Source organism: Syzygium oleosum, unplaced genomic scaffold (assembly GCF_021117445.2).
Source record: "Syzygium oleosum isolate NSW1041296 unplaced genomic scaffold, Sole_v2.1 Sole_v2.10, whole genome shotgun sequence".
Lineage (NCBI taxonomy): Eukaryota > Viridiplantae > Streptophyta > Magnoliopsida > Myrtales > Myrtaceae > Syzygium > Syzygium oleosum.
In genome coordinates this window covers 5,997,442-6,005,698 of record NW_026607494.1, presented here as the reverse complement: position 1 = coordinate 6,005,698, position 8,257 = coordinate 5,997,442, and the positions used below count along the sequence as shown (strand labels likewise).

At 38.2% G+C, this 8,257-nt stretch overlaps 1 pseudogene; it reads right to left on the bottom strand.

Moving 5' to 3' along the window:
• LOC115663128 (F-box/LRR-repeat protein 17-like) lies at positions 1-3,344 on the bottom strand (annotated as a pseudogene).
• Positions 3,345-8,257: the final 4,913 nt, after the last annotated feature.

Below are 8,257 nucleotides of genomic sequence, written 5' to 3'. Positions count from 1 at the left end.
TTAGCAACAACAGTTCATGCTTTAATATAAATTCTCAGTAAATTACAGTCTTTCCATGAAACTCCGATACGAAGACAGTTTGCACAGAAATTACATAGGTTGATAACTTTATTTTAGAATGATGAAGTTATGCTACTGAAGCTAAGCTCCAGAGTATTTTCTAGTATAGTGACCAGGGGGCCACACAATGCCTAAAGGAATTCTACAAGGCATCAGCAACCGGCAATAATGTTGGGAACCCGCAAGAAGTCAGTCTAGAGGGCCTTGCCTCAGCAGTAATATGACATCAAACAACTGAAGCTATCACCATGTCAATTGTCAAAACTATCCACATGTATAATCATTCTGCAAGCACATTACATGGCGGCCTCCTTCCCTGCTTCTTATCAACATCAAATTGCTGCTTGGAAAAAAGAGAAGAGTAAAGATGGTCAACATGTGAGGCGATGTTATGATATGATTCCCTATTCTATTTCATAACCAGTAATAGAATGCAAATACAATGTTTCAAGATACTCTCGTGACATTAATGATGTTGTCCATCTATTTGCTTGTTATCTAATCAATAATCAGACTTCCTGTTGTCAATTCATTTTCCATTTGCTCACATGAAAGAGAAAAGGAGCTGTATCTAAGAAACGGCATTAACATTTTCGTTACAACCACTAGAAGATATGTAGGTGAGGGACTTCACCTGTTGGCACAGAAAATGGGGAACCAGAACTCTCTTGGAACCATCAGCCAGACGTTTAAAGGGCAAATGGTTTTCCACGGGAAAAGAATCATTGTTGACCTACAAGTAGATGCAATACAAATGTTAATGCTTTCCTCAAACCATTGAATCTTTGAGATCAAACAATTTATTTAATATATAAATAAATCTTAAGTTACTGTAAGAAGGACAAAGAAAAGTGGGGGATAGAGCAAGGTATAACTTCTCCCATACAGGATTCTCAAGACAAGGGTCTCAACAAGAAAGTGCGACATACAGACTTTTGCGTCAATAGAATATCACATCAAGTTTCCAGCAAGGTTAACATTGTCTATGAGGTAGGTTTGTTCCGCAAATTCAAGTTTTAAAGTGCTTGATGATGTAATCAACAAGCTCGTATAGGTTAGAGAAGCATATTGACAAGCAGCACAAATTGATGTTAATGCTATATTCTGATTAAATTCAGATCGTACGTGGTTTTGAAACCTCTATTAACAATTCTTGACAACCTGACGCATATACATTCTCTAAACTGGGGCACTGAATTAGCAATCGATCTGAGAATGCAAAGAAAATTAAAGTTAGATTAGGATGCAAATTAGGAAAGCATGTGAGATGCATCAATATCCCATCAATTAAAGTAAGCACTCAATCAAGACCAATACATTTTTCAAAACATACCAGTGAGCAAATTTTTATAGGCATTGAGATTCAGGTCATTCAACTCTGGGCAGTTCAAATACAGGGCCTGCATTTCAATCAACAAAATAAGAACCACAAGGAACCCATGGTAACAGAATGCAATATGCAAATTATAGGATCTGGGAGTCTCACATCTAAGCCACTACAACCCCACAAGCTGAGTTTTTTTAATTTACCGTGCTTTATAATAAGCTTCTGGTGTATGAGGTGAAGATTGCTGTTGAGCCTTTTCTCCATCCCATGGTTGATGGCTTCATCAGAGATGAGGCTTTCGTCATTACTATCACATACAGTCATACAATGAACCTATAGTGCTAACTGAAAGGAAATGCCATTTATTTACAGAGTAGTCCAGGAAGTTACTTGAAGAGATGTTAGGACAAAGGGCAAGTAGGAGTCTTAATAATTAGAGTAGACTCCGCTAAAGTCTTTCCATTTCGAACAAATGTTGCTTGCAAATTACATGTGCCAGCTTGAAAGTGATATCCATTTGCAACCATTAATTGAGCAGTAATGCAGGGACCTTAGGGTTCTCCACCCCAGAAATGCCTCAATACATATATAACCAAGATCCAAACAAATCTCATATGAAAGACAAAACCCGCAAAAGGGGAACAGAAAGTTTACCCTGTAATCCGGTTGACAGCATTAGAGGATGTTGAGATATCCACAGACTCCAGATTAGGGCATGAGAACGCAATGCAAGCCAGCATCGTCGCATCTACATCACTGCGAAAGCCAACCAACAGAACAAGAACCGAATCAGTGTCATAAATCCAGAAAAATTTGACGAAGCTCAAGCACATGATCTCGAACTGGAATTAATTGTGAGATCCAATCAGGATCTTCACAACTGATTCACAAGTTCTAGGCCTTCCTTAAAGGGTTAATGTGCGAATCCTGAAACTCCCTGATTCATGAAAGTTTGTCCATAAATGCTGATCAAGCAACATTTCCACTACTCGCAGCATACATTTCTTTTTGTTAATTTTAAGCTTCAATTCAATTGATCAAACAATTCACTTGCGGTTATTAGCTCGTGCATCAACTTCGGTCCTAATTGATAACCCCCATAAGAACCTTGTCTCGTCAGTGCATCAACATCAACCAATCCGATCCACCTCGCAAAGAAACATCCTAGATCCGAATCCACGACCGATTACTAACCTTTCCATCCACAGAGATAGCCTAACGAGCTCAGGGCACTTGTTCAACACCCATCCGACGAAACAGAGCTGAGCTCTCGAGGGAACCCTAAGCTTCAGATCCTCGGCGGCCCACCACACCCTCCTCGAGGTCTCCCGCCACCCCTTGTACACCCGCGCCACCGCGAGCAGCTCCGCCGGCGGCAACCTCCTCAGGACCTCCCGCAAGCACCTGGAGAGCAACCCGCCGGCGTCCGCATCCCCGTCCACGAAATCCCAATCCCGCTCGTCGAGATCCGGCTCCACCTCGTCGAAGTCCTCCTCCTCCTCGTCGGCGCGGATGTCGAGGTCGTCGAAGGAGAGCGCGCAGCGGAGGCGCGAGATCGGGTGGCGCGGCAGTAGGGGCGGCGGCGGCGGAGGAGAGCGAGGACGGCGCGAGGGCGACGGCAGATGCGGAGGAGGCGGCGGGGGCAGCGTTGACCGGCATGGAGGAGGCCGCGGCGGCGGCGACGGCGGGAGGAGGAGGAGGAGTCGGAGGCGGGGGAAGGGGAGGAGCCGGCGTGGCAGTTGTAGCTGCCGCGCTTCTTGCCGCGCTTGGCGGCGGCGTCGGAGGAGGAGGAGGAGGGGGCGGCAGGGGGAGTCGGAGGGGGGGAGGTGGGGCTGGTGGAGGCGGCGGTGCATGGCGGAGGAGCGGCGGAGGAGGCTAGAGAGAGAGAAAGAGGGAGACAAGTTAGAGAGAGAGAGAGAGGGAACGCGGTGGTGGTGGGGGAATAAAAAGAGCGAGCGAAGGGAGACGATGGCGCGAAAGGGGGAGGCGAGTTTGCACGCGTGTTCCTGAAAATTTTCGCAAAAAGAGGAAAAAAACGTGCGTTTGTCGTTGCTGTTGCTGTGGTTTTAGTCTGAAAAGGCAGGCGACGAAAAGGGGGAGTAAGATCTAGGGGGTGTATGGTTCAGCTTTGGAAAGGGGCTTTGAGCCTCGAAAGCCCCTTTCCAAAATGTTGGAGTTCCAAAATGCTGGAGTGTTTGGTTCAGCATTTGGCCTAGCATTGGCCAAATGCTAGCATTCCACGAATGCTACTGTTCACTTTTTTTTCTTTTATTTTTAAGTTAGGGTTTGAAGCTGCTGGTCTTCTTCGGCGAGGGTGGCCGGCGAGGGAGAAGGGCCGGCGAGGTCGCCTGAGTCGCGCGACCCAAGCGGCCGCTTGGGTCCCGCGACCCTCGCCGAGGGTCGCCCGACCTCGGGCGATGGCCGTCGGTGCCAGATCTGGCTCGCCGGCGGCCGGTCGACGCCAGCTCCGGCGAAGGGTAATAAGTTAGGTTTTTTTATTCCCAAAGTCCATTTGCAAAAAAAATTCACCAAATACTATATTTTACCCAAAGTAACTTTACAAAATATTTTTACCAAACATCATTTGCATTTCCCCAATGGGCTTTCACCCAAAGGTATTTGTATTCCCCCAAGTAGCATTTTCAAAGTTGAACCAAACAGGCCCCTAGTCCCTGGACACAGGTTGGATCGTGTTTTAGATATTATTAACTTTCTAAATTCAATTGGGTCTGACAAAAAAAAATTATTAATTGGTTCGGGCCGTCGGAACAGGTTCCATATTTTTTGAAACTTCGAACCTACTCTACATTAGGGGTGAGCATGATTCTAGATAAAACCTAGAATCGGAGAACCGGACTGGTGGGAACCTATTCAGTTCTAGGTTCCAAGGCATGTATGGTAGGTTTCAAAATTCAAACATTTAAGAACCTGTTTCTACGAGTAGGTTTCAAGTTCTAAGTATATGGAATCTGGAACATATATTTTTTTGTCAATTCTAAATGCACCATAATTTTCATTGAATCATTAATAAAAAGAAAATTATCCACTGCAATAATAACAAGTTGTATATGCAGCTTAATAAAAGATATTGTTCATTCAGTTGCTTAGCACCCCTGAAAAAGGTTACTCTCTTGAAAAAATATTTTACCTGAATCAGACAATAAAAGTGTTCAATTGTATAAATAAGAAAGTCATTATTCACTTAAAACACGCATATATCAAGGAATAAGTTTCAATGTTTAGTGCGAGAAACACCAAATGAACTTATTGACATGATTGATTATTGTTCTCCATTCACAGTTTCATTATCAATAGATACATTTAAGTAATTTGGGTCCTTTTCAATATTATCTTCCAATAAAATATGAGTAAATTGAGTATAATGCATTCATCAACCACAATATTCAATCTTTGAGTAAATTTTCGAATAAATATTCTATTTTTTATAAAAAAAAATTCATGGCTAATTTGCCACGAAGCGTATTCGTCGCTAATTTTCCCCGAAAAAAGAAAAATATATATTCTATTTTTTATAAAAAAAAATTTGTGGCAAAATTCATGGCTAATTTGCCACGAAGTGTATTCGTCGCAAAATTCGTCGCTAATTTGCCCCGAAAAAACAAAAAAAAAATTCTATACTTTATAAAAAAAAATTCGTGGCTAATTTGCCACGAAATGTATTCGTCGCTAATTTGCCCCGAAAAAACAAAAAATAAATATTCTATTTTTTATAAAAAAAAATTCGTGGCTAATTTGTCATGAAGCGTATTCATCGTTAATTTGCCTCGAAAAAAGAAAAAAAATATTCTATTTTTTATATAAAAAAATTCGTGGCAAAATTCGCGGCTAATTTGCTACAAAGTATATTCGTCGCAAAATTCGTCGCTAATTTACCTTGAAAAAACAAAAAAAAATTCTATATTTTATTAAAAAAAATTCGTGGCAAAATTCGTGGCTAATTTGCCACGAAATGTATTTGTTGCTAATTTGCCCCAAAAAAACAAAAAAAATATTCTATTTTTTATATAACAAAAATTCGTGGTAAAATTCGTGGTTAATTTGCCACGAAGCGTATTCGTTGCTAATTTGCCCCGAAAAAAAAATACTCCATTTTTTATAAAAAACAATTCATGGCTAATTTGCCACGAAGCATATTCGTCGCTAATTTGCCCCGAAAAAAGAAAAAACAATATTCTATTTTTTATAAAAAAAATTCATGGCTAATTTGCCACGAAGTATATTCGTCGCAAAATTCGTCAATAATTTGCCCCGAAAAGACAAAAAAAAATATTCTATTTTTTATTTAAAAAAAATTCGTGGCAAAATTCGTGACTAATTTGCCACGAAGTGTATTCATCGCTAATTTGCCCCAAAAAAACAAAAAAAAATTCTATTTTTTTATAAAAAAAATTCGTGGCAAAACTCGTGGCTAATTTGCCACGAAGTGTATTCGTCGCTAATTTGCCCCGAAAAAAGAAAAAAAATATATTCTATTTTTTATAAAAAAAAAATTCGTGGCTAATTTACCACGAAGTGTATTCGTCGCAAAATTCGTCGCTAATTTGCCCCGAAAAAAAAAATATATATTCTATTTTTTTATAAAAATATTCGTGGCAAAATTCGTGGCTAATTTGCCACGAAGTGTATTCGTCGCTAATTTGACCCTTAAAAAAATATTCTATATTTTATAAAAAAAATTCGTGGCAAAATTCGTGGCTAATTTGCCACGAAGTGTATTCGTCGAAAAATTCGTTGCTAATTTGCCCCGAAAAAACAAAAAAAAATTCTATATTTTATTTAAAAAAATTCGTGGCTAATTTGCCACGAAATGTATTCATCGCTACTTTGCCCCGAAAAAACAAAAAAAAATTCTATATTTTATTTAAAAAAATTCGTGGCAAAATTCGTGGCTAATTTGCCACGAAATGTATTCGTCGCTACTTTGCCCCGAAAAAACAAAAAAAAAATTCTATATTTTATTAAAAAAAATTCGTGGCTAATTTGCCACAAAATGTATTCGTCGCTAATTTGCCCCGAAAAAGAAAAAAAAATTCTATTTTTTTATAAAAAAAATTCGATGCAAAATTCGTGGTTAATTTGTCACGAAGCGTATTCGTCGCTAATTTGCCCCGAAAAAAGAAAAAAAATATTCTATTTTTTATAATGAAAAAATTCGTGGCAAAATTCGTGGCTAATTTACCACGAAGTGTATTCATCGCAAAATTTGTCGCTAATTTGCCCCGAAAAAATAAAAAAAAATATTCTATTTTTTATTTAAAAAATTCGTGGCAAAATTCGCGGCTAATTTGCCACGAAGCGTATTCGTCGCTAATTTGCCCCGAAAAAATAAAAAAAATCTATATTTTATTAAAAAAATTTGTGGCTAATTTGCCACGAAATGTATTCATCGCAAAATTCATCGCTAATTTGCCTCGAAAAAACAAAAAAAAATATTCTTTTTTTATTAAAAAAATTCATGGCTAATTTGCCACAAACTGTATTCGTTGCTAATTTACCCCAAAAAAAGAAAAAAATCTATTTTTTATAAAAAAAAATTCGTGGCTAATTTGCCACGAACTGTATTCGTCGCTAATTTGCCCCGAAAAAATAAAAAAAATATTCTATTTTTTATAAAAAAAATTCGTGACTAATTTGCCACGAAGTGTATTCGTCGCTAATTTGCCCCGAAAAAACAAAAAAAATTTCTATTTTTTATTTAAAAAAATTCGTGGTAAAATTCGTCGCTAATTTGCCACGAACTGTATTCGTCGCTAATTTGCCCCGAAAAAACAAAAATAAAATTCTATTTTTTTATGAAAAAAAATTCGTTGCAAAATTCGTGGCTAATTTGCCACGAACTGTATTCGTCGCTAATTTGCCATGAAAAAAAAATTATAAAAAAAAAATTCTATTCTCTAGCTGAGAAATTAACAGGCATATAACCAAGAAACAATTAAAACTGTCTATTTCTCTGAGACAGCTGAGATATTAACTAACCGGTGAAGGAAAGATTACTATAGCAATGTGCAAGTTTGGTATCAACGCCTAATAACCAAATCTCTTGTAAAAACACTAAATGGGATTATCTATCGCCTGTCACATGATGGATTCTAACCGCATCCTTGTGTGTACATGCTTATTTTGGCTGCACTTATGATTTAATTCTAGGACATCTTACAAAAGGTATTTCCTTTGCATGACTTTCAAGCATCCGAAATAACTCCACAAATTCTAACAATATGTTGAAAGACCAAGCAGTTCCATTCGGTGACATAGATATAAACAGCAAGTACCATCTATGTTCAAGGAAATGGAGATGTAAATGTGACAAATTCGGAGGGTAATATAAAAAGTCAGTTCACATAACTATTAATTATCAAACGCAAACAATAACAACTAATTGACTGAAGAGAACTTAATGAGATCATAATTACAGTGTCATGAGACCTACCTAAATGACAAGCATAAGAACAGAATTAGTCACTAACATTTTCTACTTGTTGAATTCAGATCCTATATACATTCAAAAAGCAACAGCTGACCCGATAATATAGGAGCATGAAACTACCTTGACTCCCTCTTAATTCAGAGATCATAATAAGATACGCCCACTTCACCTACAAGTCAAAAGACATATTTATTGGGAAGGATGAACATGGTTACCAACAAGAAGCTACAACATTAAATCCTTAACTTAAGATTATTTCCAGTGATATCATGGACTGTATGCAAAGTGGCTGATTAGCTACGGAAATTAAGTATCGCGGCATTTCCCTACTATATTTATTTCTGTGGCTAATTAGCCACAGATTTAGCCACGGAAATTAAGTATCGCCGCATTTTCCTATTATATTTATTTCCGTGGCTAAA